The 18,855-nt window shown below is 37.6% G+C and overlaps 1 protein-coding gene across 1 annotated transcript in view; it reads right to left on the bottom strand.

Moving 5' to 3' along the window:
• The window catches only part of LOC128733930 (protein piccolo-like), a 52,972-nt gene that overhangs the window by 32,663 nt on the left and 1,454 nt on the right, over window positions 1-18,855 (bottom strand). The gene's annotated exons all lie outside the window — the stretch shown is intronic.

Raw genomic sequence — 18,855 nt, 5'->3', positions numbered from 1 at the left:
ATCAATAACAATGTTGAATAATAACAGAAAAAAATAATAATAATATGGAATGGTTAATTAACTCAGCGAAAGAAAAGCCGAACGCTTCAATGAGCTTGAATATTGGCAGGAAGAACGTTCCCCACTTTTTACCACCACCCGTTGCCGGATGTGTTGTTTCCAATCATTGCAATCAGCGGGTGGTAGTATATCGATTACTGACGATTCAAATGATTTATTGAGGAACCAAATCTCAGAGTTGTTTGACAGCAAAAAAGAGAAAACTGACAAAATGTTATACGAATGTAACATTCTCAACTCAGTTCAGATCGCAAGCAAAGCAATATATTTAAACCTACTGTCAGTTTGTGTGTCTTTTTTTTTGTTTTTATGATAAATGATAGTCACTTTTCGAAATCCATCGAAATTCCCTAATTTAAACAAAACAAAATTGAAAATAGATTTAACATGAATCGCAATTTTGAAATCATTTATTGATGGAAGCAAAAACGACATGTGATCACTCCTTACCTCATTTGTTTCACAGACATTTGAGATGCAGACTGTTGCCCTTGATTTTCGTTCTGCCTTCCATTTTGCGTCGTTGAATTTTTCGTCTGTTATCTTTAACTTTTCAAAATTGCCTTTTAAAATTGTCCTTTTTAAAATTTGTTCTATGTCGCCTTTTGCTGTTGTCTTCTTGTTTTCTTTGGCTTTTTAACATTTGTTAGTTGTTTTCTGTCCAGTTAGCTTCGAAGTACGATGCTAGTCTAACAAGGCAGTCATCGTATGTTCGAATTTCGAGTGGGCGGTACTGCTTTAGTTAGAGTTAGGAGGATCATTGCACTAGCCCTGTAATTGTCCTGTACTTTGATACCTGGCTGCGAAGTCTATCGATAAAGAAGGGTCTTTAAAGACGTTTATACTCTAGGTTTCACTATTTTAAGTTGCTTTCCGCTCTTTTTAACATTTTTTAAATTTTTGGCGTTTTTTCGACGATTTGTAGTTATTTTAATCCTCTATTGTGATGCTTTGTATGCTCTTAGGGGTGTCTTGTTGTCGTCGTCTGTAGTGTTTTTTGGCATTTCTTATCGTTGACTGCAAAGTCTTTTGATCCTCTCTTTACCGTCTTTTTTGTACCAATTTATAGACTTTTCGTCGCTTTTTATTGTCCTTTTTGACAGATTTAGTAGTTTCTTGAGCGTTCTTCGGTAACTTTTCATCGTATTGTTGAGTTCCTTTGTATATTTTCATTGTCTTTTTGCTCACTTGTCATCAGTTTTACATTATCTTTTTGTCGTCTTTTCGCTGCCCTTTCACCGCCTCTACGGCGTCTCTTTGCTATTTTTCGTCGTGTTGCCGTCATCTTTTCCGTTGTTTTTTCGACACCTTTTTGTAGTCCTTTTGTCATCTCTCTGTAGCATTTTTGTCCTTCTTCCATGCTCATTTTTTCTACTTTTCATCACCCGTTCGTCGTTTTTAGATAACTGTTTTTGGCATTTTTGCCACTTTCTTCGACTGTCGTCTTTTTTGTTGCTATTTTGGCGCCTTTTCGACATCATTTTGTCATTTTTTATCATATTTTCTTCATGTTTTCTAGTCATTTCGGCCTGTTTTGCGTCTTCTTGTCACTTTTTGACGTAGGACTACGTCTTTCAGGAAGGTTGTCGGTATAGCGGGTCTTTCCAAAAAATGAAAATATGCGAGCGTCACGAAAAAATGATAGGTTTCGAGCGCTAATATCTTAGATGTTTCCAGATCAATTTTCAATATTTTTGCGTCGATCGATCGGAAAATCTTCTATGCATCAACTCCAATAAAGAAACCTATTGATTTCAAAGTACGAACTGTTGAAAAATTCAAAATAATGAAGTATTGTCCAGCTGAAAATCTTTGCTTCGTGATTGGTTGGAAGACACCATCATCGGTTTGACTCATTATGACTCGGGTATACTTAATTTGGATCAAATTAAGTGAAACTGTGTAATCCATTATAGCTCAAATGTGTCAGGAAACTCGAAATCGTCATTTGAAATGGTTTCCAGGCCAAAACATAGCGGGTTTTATATTTCATACGCTCAATTTCAAACAAAGTACAAAGTTGTTTACATATTTCTTATCAAATTTTGTGATAGACTTTACATAGAAATACTATTTCTTCACAAAATGTAAACTTCTTCGTTTACATTTTAGACAAAGTTTTTTAGACAAAGTATTTTTCGCCATTTTTTCAACTTTTTTCCGCCATTTAAAACAACTTTGCACTGTTGAAAATACAGATGAAATGACAAAAACTGACAGATTATCTCACACACACATCAAATTGATGTCTTATCTCTTCTTTAGTGATATATTTACAATGCTAACTATTGAAATTCAGCAGTAAACAGGTTTTGAAGATGAGGTATGATATATCATACGCTTGAACATAATGGGTTAACGTGTTTCTAAGTACTAACAGGTTGAAGATTCTTTACGACGATTGAACCTAGACCAAATTGATATCTGTGCTTGGGAAGTAAGCGAAAACAAGTGACAAAGTTCTCTCGTCTCAATAACATTTCTTATTACCGCGATTAAACCTAGACCATTTTGATGTCCTTGCTTGGGAAATATGCCAGAAAGAGTGATAAGCGAATAAACCTAGTCCAATTTGATGTCCATATTAGGGAAGTGCCAAAATTAGGTGTCCGTGTTAGAAAAATAACAAAAGTTCCTTGTCACGGCAACACGGCACACGGCAAGGAACACGGCAAGACGATTAAACCTAGACTAATATGACATCTGTGTTGGAAAAGTGCGCTACAGCTATAAAGTTCGGTTTTAATATGATTTTGTACGGATACGTATGTTTGCCGAAAGATGTGCTGTTGATAAAATAGGATTGAATTGGTAAAATACCTTCAACGTGGGGAACCATGGGTAATAAAAAGAATCTTTAATTTCTGTAAGGTAGCAGGAAAGCAATAGTTTGTTTTCTTGATTTTGCTGTTTTGTTGTTTGTCACTGGAGTGCCCAGGCTGGGGCACACTGAAGCACGTGCCCTACCTTCTCTTTAAAATCTAATATTATAGAGCTTTCCAGTTATGTGTGTATTGGTGCTTGAAAATGAGGCAAACAACAACAGTAAACAAAAGATATGCATTCCTTTGTCACCAAGGTACAGAATGAATTTTGTCTTACGCTGACTTAAATACCAGCAAATTCTCAAAATATGTGCTTAAATTTGGAACAGGACGGAAATTTTGACCGAAATATGTGCTCTGCAGTGTGTCAGACGGAGAAACACAACTAGTAATCGCTGTTTTTCGGTTTGTTCCTCTAACATCAGCTGTTCTCCAAAACGAGGTAAACATCATGTATATACACGCGTATTTCTTATTCGCTAGTGTGGGTGCTTGAGCTGTCAGAAAGCTCTATAAGCACTATAACAGATCCCTGTGACGACAGCTGTCAGCTGAAGCCGCCTCCGATAGTGGTGGTAATAGAGGTAGACAACAAATTTTGAAACAAAATTTAAACGGGACAACGCATGTATTTAATGCTGAGCAGTATGATGAATGCAGCGTGTTGTTTCCCCTCTTTTGTTTATTGTAAAAAATAAGACTATCAAAAGTCAGAATTTTTTCTATCTTACGTTGCCGATAACACAAAAAAACGAACATCTTTCACTATCTACATCCTACATGCAACAAATTTTCTGAAGCATAAAACCCCATGGTTGCGTAATTCTTACAGCTGCTGTCAAATTTGACAAAAAATCGAGCCAGCAAGCCTGGCTTAAACGACTTCAAGAAAAATGTATGAGAATGGCGTTCGTGCCAGGGATGTGTGTGGATGTCGTCTGTAATCAATACCAGTACGTCGGACAGAACGCCATATTTTCGTGGTAAGTATCGCATTAAGCAAAAAATCATACCAATTTTGCCACATCAGTAACGTAGGGTTAATTTCTAACTCCCCTCGTAGTAAGTAAAGCCATTTTTAATTCTCACCATTTGTTGGGTGGATTTAATGAATACTCCAAAAGCTCTTGTGCTGATTTGACTAAAACACAATTACCTTCCGATCTGTGAGCTTTGAAATCACTGAAAAGCTATTATTAAAGCATATTATTGAAATTACGCAACTGACTTCATTTCTTAAATTCGTCGTACCGTTTTTCAAATCCGTTCATCAAAATTTTTCTTCGTCCGTACTAAAAATCACAACAATGTTTACGAAGCTAACGCGAAGGAATTTGTGTAGGACGGCATGACAAATGTTATTCTGCGTAGGAAATTTGGCTGGTAGGACTTAATTAATGATAAAAAGCATTTAAATAGATCTCAGCTCACTTTGATTGATCGCGTATGATAGACAACTAACTAAAATATTAGGGACTAACTAGCTTTGCATTGTGTGTCATAAAAATGCTAATATTTTTAATGATTTGTGTTGGATAGGACGGGAATAGGCAATTACGACGAAGCAGCAACATACCCTAGTTGCATCTCATTGAGTTACATTGCATTAGAAGTACATTTAGTCATGCATACCGGTTATCTCCATTATAGTGAAGCTACATTATCCCATCAAAAAAGTGCTTTACGCCGAAATTACAGAAAAATAGGTCGGGTACCTCCGATTCTCTCTCGATTAGATGCGAGGCGACGTACGCGGGTTACAGCTAGTTTAATTTAAAATAAAATAATCTTTGTTACACAAAACCCTCAGTTTTTAATTTAATCTGCCACTATTTTTGCGATAAGTAAATTAATTATGTTGAAATAGTTCCAGTTTCAACTTCAACTTCCAGTCGAGGTATAAATTAAATCTCAAGTTTAGTTTCAAGCCTAATTTAATAAGTCGAATAAGTTACTAAAAATTTTTATTAAATAAGAAAAAAATCCCAGTTTAAGCTCAATTTCAAGCCAAATTTAATTTGCATTTCTTACCCAATTTCAACACTGATTTCCAGTTCAATTTTAAAACCAGATTTAAGTTCAATTCCAAATACAATTCGGGTAGCGATTTGATCCGACTTAAATCCAGTCCAAATCTAATTTCAACTTTGATTTGTAGTCCAACTTCATGTCTGATTTCAAATCCTCTTTGAAAACGTTAGCGAAAAAGAAAACAAGCTGGCGTGAAATATGAAGAACGAAAGAAAAATAATCGTTATACAATTGGATGGAAAACGGGACATAAAAAGAGAAAAAAGTGGAACAAAACAAAAACGAGAAAAAAATGGAAAACTAGGCTAAAAGAGGAGTTGGGCAGAAAAATAGGAAGAGCAAAGAAGAAAAATGGAATAGAAATTAACAAACAAGAACAGAAAAAGAGGAAAGTGGGGAGAAAAATTGGACGAAAAACACGAAAAATGGAACAGAAAAAATAAAATAAGATGAAAATCGAGACTAGAAAGGGTAAAAACCTGGCCAGATAAAGAAAAGAAAAAAGAAAAAACGGGCAGAAAAAGGAAAAACGAGAGCGAAAAGCACTCAAAACGAGATAAATTGAGGAAAGATGGGAACGTAAAGAAAAACAGGAAAAACGAATCAAGAAAGGAAAAATTGAACATGAAACATGAGAAACCAAAAGGGGAAAAAATAACGAGGGAAAAAACGAAACCCGATGGAGGAAACGAGAAAAACGGGAGAAAAACGTGAAACGGGATACAACTGGCGGGAGATGGACAAAATTGAAATGTAATGGGAAAATGGAACAGAAAAGAAGGAAAGATAAACAGGAAAACCAACCAAAGAAAGAGGTAAAACTGGCAAAAAGGGAATAAAGGTAAAAGAAAAGAAAAACTAAGCATCTAAAACAGAAAAAACGGAGCATATAAACGCATAATCCATCATAAAATCCAATTTTAAGTCCAATTTCTGCTGTAATTTCTAGTCCAGTCCTACGTCTGATTACTAGTCTTATTTCAACTTTGATATTAAATCCTACTTCAGTTGATAGTCCGAAGGTTTCAGCCTAATCGGTCGGTATTTTTGTGATATGCAATAATAAATTCGCCATCCTACGATTACTCGATTTGTCAGACTAAAACATTCTCCTGAAAGATCGCCGGATGCTACACCTTTTGTTTATGTCTGGGCCAGTGCTGGAAAAAAATCACTTTATCGAAACTCAAATTGATTGAATTTGAGTCAATGCAATATTAAACCCTTTTTTTCAGAAGGAATATGAATACCTTTGAAATAAAATTTCTTTGATAACTATATGATAACCGAGCAAAATTTGACGAAGTTACGCATGGGACATTTGTAAAACTAGTTGTTATCTACAATTTTGGCGAAAAAAGGTTTTTCTGTTTCTTTTGTTGTTACGATGCCACAATGCTAGTACCTCATTGGTTACTAAGTGAACGTTCATTTGGTTACTAATGAGGTACTAGCATTGTAGCTCCGTAACTACAAAAAATACAGCAAAAATGTAAATAATAACTAGTTCTACAAATGTCCCATACCTAACTTTGTCAAATTTTGCGCACAGTGGGACGGCTTAAAAAAAAGGCGGGCAAACGCTGATGCGTAGAAACTACTAAGTTTTCTGCATTTATGTCTTCACAAAAATTTCTTGATTTTGATGTACTATTTTGATAAACCAAAACAAATTTGCATTAAGGGGGTGGGTCAATAATCAATTTAACTTTTTTATTTAAAGGCAAAAATAAAGAAAACCCAAGAAAAAGCTGTACAAAATGTTATTTAAGTAAGTTTTTGTCGAAAAAAGAAAACTTCTATCTCTTAAGAGAAAGAAGTTATAGTCCTACCAAATGGCTGAAACACAAATGACCGAATCACGACTAGCCGAAATTCAAATGGCCGAATTTCAACAACTGTCACAGAAGGCTGAATCATGAAAGGCCGAATCACGAAAGGCCGAGTTTTTTCGGAATGTCTAAATAACTATTCAATAAAAACATGAATTGGCAAGCAGCTAACTTTAATCAAACCCTTTTGTGATTCGGCCATCAGGTATATTATGCCATTTGTTATTTCGGCCATTTGTGTTTCGGCGATTTGTGATTCGGCCATTCGTGATTCGGCCATTTGTGTTTCGGCCATTCATAGGTAATCCGTCCTACAAACTAATGTATCCCCTTAATACCAGTTTTTCCCATTTTTTCTGGTTATTTAGACTTCTACGCAGTTTTGATGTTCCACGAAGTTTAAGATACTATGAAAATACACCTTTTTGCTGAAAGAAGTGCAGCTCTACCTTTCTTGGTTTTTGAGCTATTCCAGCTTTGCCTAATTTTCAATCAATTTTAAGGGGCTTTATTTTAAAAGGGCGCAAATATGCGCAGCCAATCTTAGCCACTTTACGTACTGCAATGTAGTGTGTTTCATTTCATGTGTATGTCACGCGGTGGATCACGGTGGAACAGTTGAGAAAACTATGCAAATGAAATTCCCAATTTTGCATGATTTCTTTGTTCTGAATCAAAATATGCAAGAAAAAATGTTGCGAAAAATAATCAACAATCTCGTAGCAAGGCTTGCGGTGCTTGTTTGAGACACTCACATCCGAGCATTTTTGTTTTTGACATACTTAGGCATTTGCGCCTAGCGTATTTCGATTTCAAAGCAAAAAAAATCGTACGAAATTGGTAATTTCATTTACAGTTTTCTTAATTGTTACACCGTGGTCCACCGTGACATACATATGAAATGAAACTCACTATATTGCAGTACGTAAAGCGCTGAGATTGGCTGCGCATACCTGCGCCGTTTTAAAATAAAGCCCCTTAAAGATTGATTGAAAAGTAGACAAAAGCTGGAATAGCTCAAAAACCAAGAAAGGTAGAGCTGCATTTCTTCCAGCAAAAAGGTGTATTTTTATAGCATGTTGAACTTCGTAGAATGTCAAAACTGCGTAGAAGTCGAAATAACCAGAAAAAATTAGAAAAACTGGTATTAAGGGGATACATTAGTTTGTAGCAATTAACTTCTTTCCTTTATAAGATAAAAGTTTTCTTTCGCGACGGTACTGTCAAATGAATCAAAATTGAGTCAAAGTGTTCGGACCGTCCCTGTTCGGGACATATATTCTTAGACATGAAAGAATCAGCGAGAGGTTGACAGAATGGGGGGCAGTCTCTTACAAGGGCGGAGGAAGGTTCAAATGGGTAAAGGAGTCCGTTTCTCTTGCGTTTGGACCGATAGCAATTGTACAAGTGGCTGAAAGACGAATGGGGGTTTTTGAAAGAGAGGATAGGTTGGCCATTGAAAAGAGGGATGTTCAAAAACATAAAAAAGGCTTTGTCTCTGGCCAGTGGACAACAGGGGAGAAAAGTGACAAAGGAAATAGACACATTCATTTTATAAAGAAAAAGGGTTTGGTTGCATGCATTCTGAGAGTAGATGAGAGACAAAGGAGCCCCGAGTAAGATCGAGCAATCAGCTAGTAATATATAATTATAATGAAGAGATGAGCATATTTTCTTTTCCGTTTTGTTTAATATTTACTGATCACACTAGTCAACAAAAGTTTTACAACCGACATCTAACCATCGAAAATAAATTGCACGTTAGAAACAGTGCTGTCTTCCATTGCTCATAACATGACTAAAATCAATAACCTATGATGCTCCCATTTTTAAGCAACCGTGCAACTAATACATATACTTAAAAATTGATATTTGCATGTTCTATGCAGAATTATTGGGCACGCGTGAAAAAACCGTTAATTTTTGTTTAGATAATATATTATAAACTATAGTTATAGTAAAAGCGCTAATTATACATCTACATACTAAGGATAGGACTTCTTTCAAGAAGGTTATTTGAATTCAGCGCTCACTGAAAGCTGAAAATAAATTATTATATAAACTTTAAACTGGTCTTATTTGATCGAGGCACAATATTTTTATTCTATTCTGTTGGCTCGTGTTGCACACACAACATTGGTGTTAATTTCAACAATAAATATTACTAAATAGCCCACATTCTGTACGATAACCTTTCCCACGCAGTATACATACTAGATACGTAAACACAGTCGTTGAAAAGCATAGCCCATATGCGTACATGATGCATGGGTGGGTTATTTGGTAATCGTACCGCGCGAAAACCACTAAACCAAGTGATGCCTGCGGGTCGTGGCAGTCAAGGTGAGATGAACTTCACCGCTATCTGTAGGTATACAGTTGAAAGCGAAAAAACTACGTAAGCGAGCTATCATAGTATGTAAAACAGCAACAAGACCCCTTTTGATGCAGCGTTGGCTTGATTTATAGCAAACAAGCTCATATAGTTATTCGGAACTGGATTCTGAAACATTATAAAATGTTCTTCGAAATAATTTCTTCTGCCATCCGTCTCAGGTTACCTTAGCCCGAAACCGGTTGACATTTTCTCGAGTTATTGGCCAGTTAATGTCGCCAGCTAAGTGGGTCACCAATCACCCATAAGGAACAGCTGGCTCCAATTCGGCTCGCCGGCCGACCGACTCTGGGCTAATTTGATCATACATTACAGATGTAAAATCCGCCAAACCGAGCACCGTTTAGGCCACCCATGCTGGCGTGCCACCAGTCAGTACGGTGACGGTGAAATAATTGTGCTCCCCATGATACGACGAGAGAGCCTGCCGGCCGCCTTTGGGCTTCAGTCACCCAATGCCCAATTGTTTCGAACTCGAACATGTGAAGCACGGTATCAGTATAGGCAGTATGTAGTTGGGTGGCGAAGCGTTCGCGCGAAAGTTGCTGTTCTTGACCGACAGCGGCATTTTGGCATACGATCAAAGCCGATCGTCCGTGATCGTAGCGGCGATTGTCGTCGCCGCAGAAAAAGCCATCCACCGCCCGCTGGCGGTTTTTGATAATTGGCGATCGATCGGTGGGTGATTCAGGCTTTTGGATGCGAAGCGTGCGAAATCGAACCGATCGATTCTCGGGAGGTTAACGTTCTCATTGATATGCATTGGATTTTGAATAAGTTGTTTGAGATTTCGGATGCATTTTAAACACGAATGTGAGAGGATTAACCATTCTAGCGAATGCCGATACTCTGTCACGTGATAGTAACTATTGTTTCGGATTTCTGTTGAACTAGCGTGCTCTGCTGTCTTAGTTAAGATATAGCATAATCTACTAAAGTTTAATAACTTCTCTATTCAATTCTGAGTCAAATAAGATAGAAGAATAAGAAGTGCGTGATTTAAGAAGATGTAAAAATACTAGGGTTTTTTTCATATGGGGATTATTATAAACTATTTGACACGTTTTTCGCATCACAAAAATCAAATCATTGTTGATAACCAACAGGAACCGCAGCGATTCAAAATTGCCACTTTGAGGGACATCAAATTTATTCAAACTCCAACAGAATTTTACCCTCGGTAACTTAAGATTTTAACTAAGTTCAACAGATTACTCAGTTTGACGTAAAACCCCACACATTTATGGTAACCGATCGTCGTTATCAATTTTAAAACATTTGAAAGCCTTGTGACACGTCGAAAGTTAACTACACTGTTGCGGTCACCGCGATAGGGTGTCATAAACAAATGTATCCGGATGGCAGGATTTTTTTGTCGAAATGATCGTTTCACGAATGAATGGAGCAATCGGACGCTTGCAGCCGCATGTAAACAAGCTGATTAAGCCGATTAATGGACATCAAATTGAGCTGCTCTTTTATGTGCTGTCGGTTTTGCAGAATTTTTTTTGCTGAGATTAATTACCGCTCTCGAAAAAAATGGTCAAACCACGGATTTGCTAAGGTTTTTATGTAGTGATCATGTGGATGCGGAGAGTAGATACGGCAAAACAAGCGTATTGAATGTTGTTTTCCACAAAAATGCAGAGCTGCAGAAAAATTTCTTAGGTGAGACATAAACATCTTGTCTTCAAATATTCGTTTTAACGCTACTAAAGAGGCAATAAAAGTCATTCAGCAAGTGGATATTAGGAAAGTACAATGTACAACGTTGCACTGCATCTCATTAATGACAAAAAATCACTACAGTCCACTCCTATTTATTTTTTGCATTCAAAAAAGCGTGACTGCAGACCATAATATATTCACATTAATACTGTTATTTTGCTGGTCGGAGTACGCAAAAAAGGCGACATATTTTCGTTTCGTTTCGTTTCGCACATTTTGCCAGTTCCTAATATGATTTCCATAGCGTGTTAGAGGCATGAAAACCCTTTACTATTTTCATAAAAATAAGATTTTACTTTTTAACTAAGTAGCTAGAATCCTTTATCTAAGTAGCTAGAACTATGTAGCTAGTAGCCCTTTTTGCATTAATTACGCGATAATTAAAAACCAATGTTGCGAATCGAGCGAGAAGTTAACGATGCCTATTCACACGCGAAAGAGTATCCCAGCTAGCACCAACTCGTATATCAATGTACGAAAACTATCGTAAATATCTCCTAACAAACTCGAAATCGTAACTAAAGCTGGATAAAGTGGGATCAAATTGATTTTTTGTCGTATATAATGATAATGACTGACATACATACAATTTTCAGCACAAAATCGTAGAGTAGTATGGAGCGACTCGCGCTTAATCGGATATTATAGTATATAAATACTTATATAGTCGTAACGCTCAAAATTATTCGCAATCACGTATATCGCCTCCAAAACAGTACGGATATGCCAATTTTGCGCATGAAATTCGATTTATTTAGCATGTATATCTGTACGTAATGCTAATTTTTACCTTTTTTATACATATGAAAATGCTAGCTGGGATGAGAAACATGGCATTCATCGCCTACACCGCACTCACAGGCGTAACAGAAACAGCCGCCGTTGCTGTGTTCAGACATTCTGCTACCCATACACTCGCGCACGCACATTCTCACATCGTCTTCCTACATAGCTTATTCGCGAGTCGAAAAACTCGTGAGGATTCAGCTGCCCGTGAGGCTGGTGGCGCACTGAAATACAAATTTTGCATTACTTTTTCTTTTCTTTTTCATCTTCGCCCTCGATTCTACTCACGGGCGGGAGTGCAAACCTTCGCGAGTAATTAATCGATTTCAGCAGCTCGGGCTGCAACGAAGAACGCAACAGAAAGGCAATGAAAATGATTACTAAAATGCAAAGTAAAGAGAACAAAGAGACAACCGCAAAACAGCACAAAGACGACGAAAATACAATGAAAATATGGCGAAAACACGATGAAAATTTGACGGTTTGGTGAATGACCCTTTGGGTTAAAACCACTCTAAATAAAAAAAAGTTGACGGTTAAATTCCAAAACAGCGAAAAAATGAAGATAAAGCAAAAAACACAACTAAGAGATGTTTACAAAGCGTCGAAAAGGGATCCAAACTTGCGAACAAATGATGAAGATAAAAATCAGAGGGGCTGTGTACAACACACGACCGCATATATAGGTGACGCAGAACTACGTAAACCTCTTTATAATCATTCGATTCTTCACGTATATATGCTATATGCAACATATATACATGCTACATGCGTTGTATGTAACATTTATCAAAGTAGTAACATTACATACGTTCAATCCTCAAAAGATTTCAGAGTTATTTCTATGTGCATTTGGAAACAATTTAACAAAATCAAGAACACAAACTATTGCTTTCCTGCTACCTTACAGAAATTAAAGATTGTTTTTATTACCCATGGTTCCCCACGTTGAAGGGATTTTACCAATTCAATCCTATTTTATCAGCAGCACATCTTTTCACTACGGCAAGCATGCGTATTCATACAGAGTCATATTATAACTGAGTAGCTGTAGCACATTTTTCCAACGCAGATATCAAATTCGCCTAAGTTTAATCGTCTCGCAGTAAAGAATTTGCGATCTGTTGGGAGAACGAACTTGTGTCATTTTTTCTGGCACACTTCCCTAACACAGACATCAAATTGGACTAGGTTTAATCGCGTTCGTAAGAAATCTGTTGGCACGAGGGGGTTTTGTCACTCTTTCTGACGTACTTCCCAATCAAGGACATCAAAATGGTCTAGGTTTAACCGCGGTGTTTTGTAAGAAATATTGTTGAAATGAGGCAACTTCGTCACTTGTTTTGGCTTACTTCCCAAGCACAGATATCAAATTGGTATAGGCTTAGATCATCGTAAAGAATCTTCCAACCAATCACGAAGCGAGAATTCTGGTAAAACATAGGTTCATTATTTTCAATTTTTCAATAGTTCAACATCAAGAATCCATACTTTTCTTCATTTGGGTCAATTCTTAGAAGATTTTCCGATCGATTGGTGTAAGAATATTGAAAATCGTTCGGAAAACCGCTGAGCTATTGGCACTCAAAACCTTTCATTTTTCGTGACGCTCGCATTTTTCGATTTTTTGGAATGACACCCTATCTCAAAACTTGCCGTAAGACGTAGTCCTACGTCAAAAATAAGGTTTTCGTTTCAGATGTTTTTTCGCTCGATATTAATAGGTACGGGGCAAAAGTGCCACTATGGCGGGGAAAATGACCACAAGTAGAGAAATGTTGAATTTTAACTTCTATCTATAGGAATTAGATCTAGGGTAAGGAACGAGTTAAGCAGTGCTACCTATTTTAATCAGTTGAACATAAATGATCCGAAAATGCACTTTTTTATTCATATTTTCAAAATCTTTTGATAGGATCATCTTCACAAATCACTTAACCATACATTTGATTCACACAAACACAATTTACTGGGTTTCCGACAAGAAATATGATGAATTAAAAATTGTTGTCCAAAAACGTACATTTTTCAGCTGCTCTACAGCAATCGCCACCTCGCTACTAACGAATTCATCAAATTTTCAGCACTGATTACAACCACTCTGAAAGTCAAGCACTCAATTGTCACATACCATATTATTCACTCTCTTTTTCTATTATCTAAGGCTTTGTCACTAGCCAAAAGTTTGATTATTTTCTAACCAAACTGAAAACAAATTCTGAATTGACGGAACCTGTTCACCAGTAGCAGCAGTTGCAGCACAACTGATGAACCATCGTGTTGCCAAGACACTGTTTCGGTTCTGGAAATAAGAATTTTAAGTTTGAAATTAACTGAAACCTCCTATGGTGAAAACGTGGTTCAATACTTTCAAGAGAAATGTATGTTCATAATTAATTTTTCTTTATTAAAAACAGAACACAAAAACACAAAAGACAGCTTTTCCAATAATTTTCGAAGATTTTCTCAGTGATTTAATAAAGCAACGATGTGTTTCAATGTTATTTGCTTTGACAACACTGTTCTGAGTCGGATCGTTTGTACTGCTATATGTTTACCTCTTTTGTTCTCCCACCATCCTTATGAACAGCGAGTGAGACGTCAAACTCGCAGTTTCCCATAAGAACACCAGAGAATAAAAGAAACGACGAATACCGTTTGCCGAACGGTGCGGTGAGTGTATGCCCCGATAAACAATTTAGACAGATGGAATTTTACGCATCTATGCCGATACGCTATGCCGATTACGCATCAGATGCTGATTAGTAGGTCGCGGATAGGAACGCGAACTTACTGAATAGGGGGAAAAGTTCGAGGGATTTTTTAAGGGGACGTAAAAAAATTCAGATTTCAGTATTGCTTAAAAAAGCACCTTCCGGGTGAAAATGGGTTCGATCTGTTCAAAATTAGTTCCGCCGCTCCAACTTTTAAAGCGAAAAATCAAAAGTTTAGCTCAACAATAGTGTCATCCAATGGTAACAGCTTGAAGAACTAAAGATAGCAAGAAGATTGGCATGCTGATATCCCCCACTTAGTCAACCCATCGCTTGTAATAAGGTAAAACAATCAGTGACCCGCTTAGACTGCTTAAAACTAGTTCTTTACCCTAGTTAATGTGTTAGGACAAAAATAATACACATAAAGATAAATAAGATTTCAGTATGCTTGTTTTCGGCATAGTCATTATCATTTTGTGCAATTTTCAAACAGTAAAATTTTAAAATCATTTTAATTTCTGAGTTTATATTTTTTATCGATGAATTTTCCTATGGTATATTGTAGGACACTTTAGAAACCATAAAAATAACCATATTAAAATTCTTCATTGTTTTAATGGAAAACTGAAGAGTGGCACTTTTGCCCCGGGTGGTCGTCTTGTCCCTTGTTCCCCTACTACTCGACCCGACTGCTCGACTTAACTGCATGATTGAACTGCACGACTGGACTGTTCGATTCGACTGCTCGACTGGACTGCTTGACTGGACAGCATGATTCATCTGCTCGACTAGACCACTCGATTTGATTGCTCTACTCAACTGACAGCTTGATTCAACAGCTCGACTAGACTGCTCGACTTAGCCACTCAACCCGACTGCTCGATTCAACTGCTTGAGTTAACTGTTTGATTCGACAGCTCGACTTAACTGCTCGATTCAACTGCTCGACTCGACTGCTCGACTCAGCTGCTCAACTGAACTACTCGACTCAACTGCTCGGATAAACTATTCGATTGGACTACTCGACTCAACTGCTCGACTTGACTGCTCGAATGAACTGCTCGACTTGCCCGCTCTACCCGACTGCTTGACTAAACCATTCGATTCGACTGCTCGACTCAAGTGCTTGACTAGACTACTCGATTCAACCGCTCGACTGCTCTACTCGATTTAACTGCTCGACTTGCCTGCTCGCCCACTCGATTCAACTGCTCGACTCGACTGCTCGACCGGACTGATTCGCTGAACAGCTTGAAGTAACTGCTCGACTAGACTGCTTGATTTGACTGCTCGACTTGACTGTTCGACTCGACTGCTCGACCCAACTGCTTGACTCGATTGCTTGATTCGACTGTTCGACTCGCCTGCTCAACTCGATTGCTTTTCGCGATATCGTATGGTCGGTGTTAAATCAGACCGGACTAAGTCGCAAAATTTTAAAAAATGAGTTAATGATAGCAAACGATCAAGAATTTTCAAAGCAACATTTTACTCTCATCAGAATACATAAATGTTGCGAACAGCCAGAAGTTTTTATTCAGTTAAATAAAATCCAATACGACCATAAAAACTATTTGTTTCAGTTTCCGGCTATGACTCTTTTACAACATCTTAGAGCTATATTATACAATATAAGAACTTAAAGAACTAATACAAAGATTAGAAATCTTCGCAAACACTGGCCTATGGAATGTATCCGCAGTTTTCGGATTTCCAAACAGACATTTATATTTTCCGGATCGTAAGATTCGTACTCAACTAGTATTAAGGGGAAACCGAAAGTGGCTCAAAGATGGCTGGATAAATGGCTACCATTCGAAGCATGTATTGTTTTGCACCTTAAAAATGCATCTGTATTGGCAAAGCACGCTTTCGCTACGTAATCAGTGCTTCCAGCGCTGTTATAATTTCCTACAACTTGTAATTCAATTTATCGATCTGGTGTGTATCAATAAACGCTCAGCAAAACATAATTGCTTATGGAAAATAAATTTAACTGAACATATCGATCATTAGGTGTTCATAAAAGCGACCAATGTATAATTTGGAATTAGTTAATAGATATTTGGTTACGCACATATTTCGTTGAACTAGCGATTTCCGAAAAAGCAGCAACACGGTATCAAACTTTCGTCACATCAATGAGCTTTTAAAGAGCTTTCAACTTTCGCCGCATCGATGAGCTTAGAGTGAAGTAAACAAACAAAACGCAAACGCAGGAATCAAAAACGCAATCCGATGCAAGCGGATTAATTAAACATCCTAGTGATCCTACGCATTATTCAGTTGCTGCTGTTAATTTTGATTGAATCGGAATGCCTTGATAAAGAAAACAAACCCTTTTTCGGGATGTTTGTAGTCAGTGCGGTTGGCTGCGGATCAGCTGTTTATGTTTGCAAGCTCCGCTATTTGACATATATTACTAATACTAATGCAATATTCAAATAAACGTTTAGGTTTTTAACGAACACATGAGATGTACAGTACAGTGTTTGTCGCACTAACACAATAACGTTAGCCACTTTCGGTTCCGCCTTAATATAAATGCCTGACCACATTTCAAGGTCAAGACTAAAAACACACGAGGTTTGGTCTATTTCATGGGAACGGAGCCTTTCTCCGAAAACCCACGCTGAGAATCGCGACTAACACGCTGACAGACGAACAGCGTCACACGCAGTACCTTGTAAGTCGCAAGGGCCTGCATAGTGTCGTCATCCCGTCAGTAAAAACAAGGTTAGACTAAACTTCTCGGTCGGTGGTTTCTACAGTAGACGGAGGGAGAGGGACAATCTGTGTCTACCCAACCCATGTCGCTAGCTTAATAAGGGGGGTTGCGCAGTCTCCTTTTGTTCAGCGCCTCTATGGTCCAAAGGTACAAGTACCAGCGAGCCACATGCCCTGGCGGGTGTTGTGGGTTCGAATTCGGTTATAATCTTAGATTATAACTTGGTTCGACCCATGCACCTTCCAGCATTGGACAAAAGGTAGGAGTCACAACGACAACTTATTAAGCGTAGCTACCAATAACACCCCCCCTCACCTTTCCACTCTTTCCCCTCCATTCAAAACTTCTTCATTACTTTTCCCTACCGTCCCTTCATCAATTGTAGAACCACGGTTTGGAGGTTTATCAGCTTGCTGACAAAATGGCAGCAATGGTCAGAAAGAAGAAGCATTTCCAGACGATGTTGAGTGGAGAAGTAACATGGAGCAGGACATGATTTGTAAGCAAGCGATGGTAAAGCAGTGGACCCAAGCAACAATGTGAGTTTTATTGTACTTTTATAATACAGGCATACCTCGATATAGAACAACCTCGTTATAGAACCTCGATATAAGACAATTCGATATAAGACAAATTTTACCTCGATATAAGACAAATCCCTTTGACAAAGTTGGTAACGACACCAGAGCAAATTTCCCATTCCAAAAGCGGCGCCATAAAGATGTTTATTATTTCAAAATAATCCTAAAAATTATAATAAACTAATAGCTCAAACAATAATAAATAGTTCAAAAAACGTAAACAAACAACACAAAGCAAAATTGACTACTGCTAATGCAAAAATTTTGAGAAAAAATCAAGTTTCGATATAAAACAACTTTTTGAAATTATTAGTTGTCTTATATCGAGGTATCCCTGTAAAACCCAAATTGCTACTTGGGGAGTCACCAATACAGAAGGAGGTTATGATGGCAATTAGTGAACTGAAAAACGGGTAGGCTTAAGGGAAGGACGGTATCATGGCTGATCTTTTTTTTTTTTTTTGCTGTCTTGCTTCAAGCACATGAAGGCTAAGACCAGACTTGGTCCATCTCGCCATGGCTGATCTTATAAAAGAAGGGAGCAAGCGGCAATCCGAAGCACTCCACCAGATCATTGTCAGGCCCTATTTTTGAAAAAGGACATCGACTAATGTATAAGTATCTATCGAGACATAACAGTGTCCAATTTAGCCTATAAGATACTTTCCCATATCGTGATCTATAGACCATAGACCGACGGATCAAATATTTACCCTGCATCAGTATTACTGGACAAATTGCGGGAGTAAAACTTGCAGATTTATCATCTGTCTATGGACTGTAAGGCTGCATACGATTCCGTCAAACGAAATGAGGTGTGGAAGATAATGCTAGAACGTGGTTTTGCGAGTAAAATAGTTGAACTAGTCAACATCAGGCACCAAAATGACCTTAGCAGGTGATCTCAGTCGCTTTCCTGACGTTGGATGGACTGAAGCAAGGAGATGCACTAGTTTACAAATTCGCACGAAACTGGCACTATACATAATCTTAATTCTCTCAGTGCCCTTTACGGCCATGAACCATGAGCACTAAAAGAAGCTGATCGACAAGTCCTTGAGTTTTTCTTCTTATTACTTTTGTTCTAATTCGTCTCTAGTTTTTTGAGCGTCTTAGTGGAATACGAAACTTGAAACTGAAGAATAATTTTTCACGATTCAATTCCACTATTA

Source organism: Sabethes cyaneus, chromosome 2 (assembly GCF_943734655.1).
Source record: "Sabethes cyaneus chromosome 2, idSabCyanKW18_F2, whole genome shotgun sequence".
NCBI classification, from domain to species: Eukaryota; Metazoa; Arthropoda; class Insecta; order Diptera; family Culicidae; genus Sabethes; species Sabethes cyaneus.
This window is presented reverse-complemented; position numbering and strand designations above follow the sequence as displayed.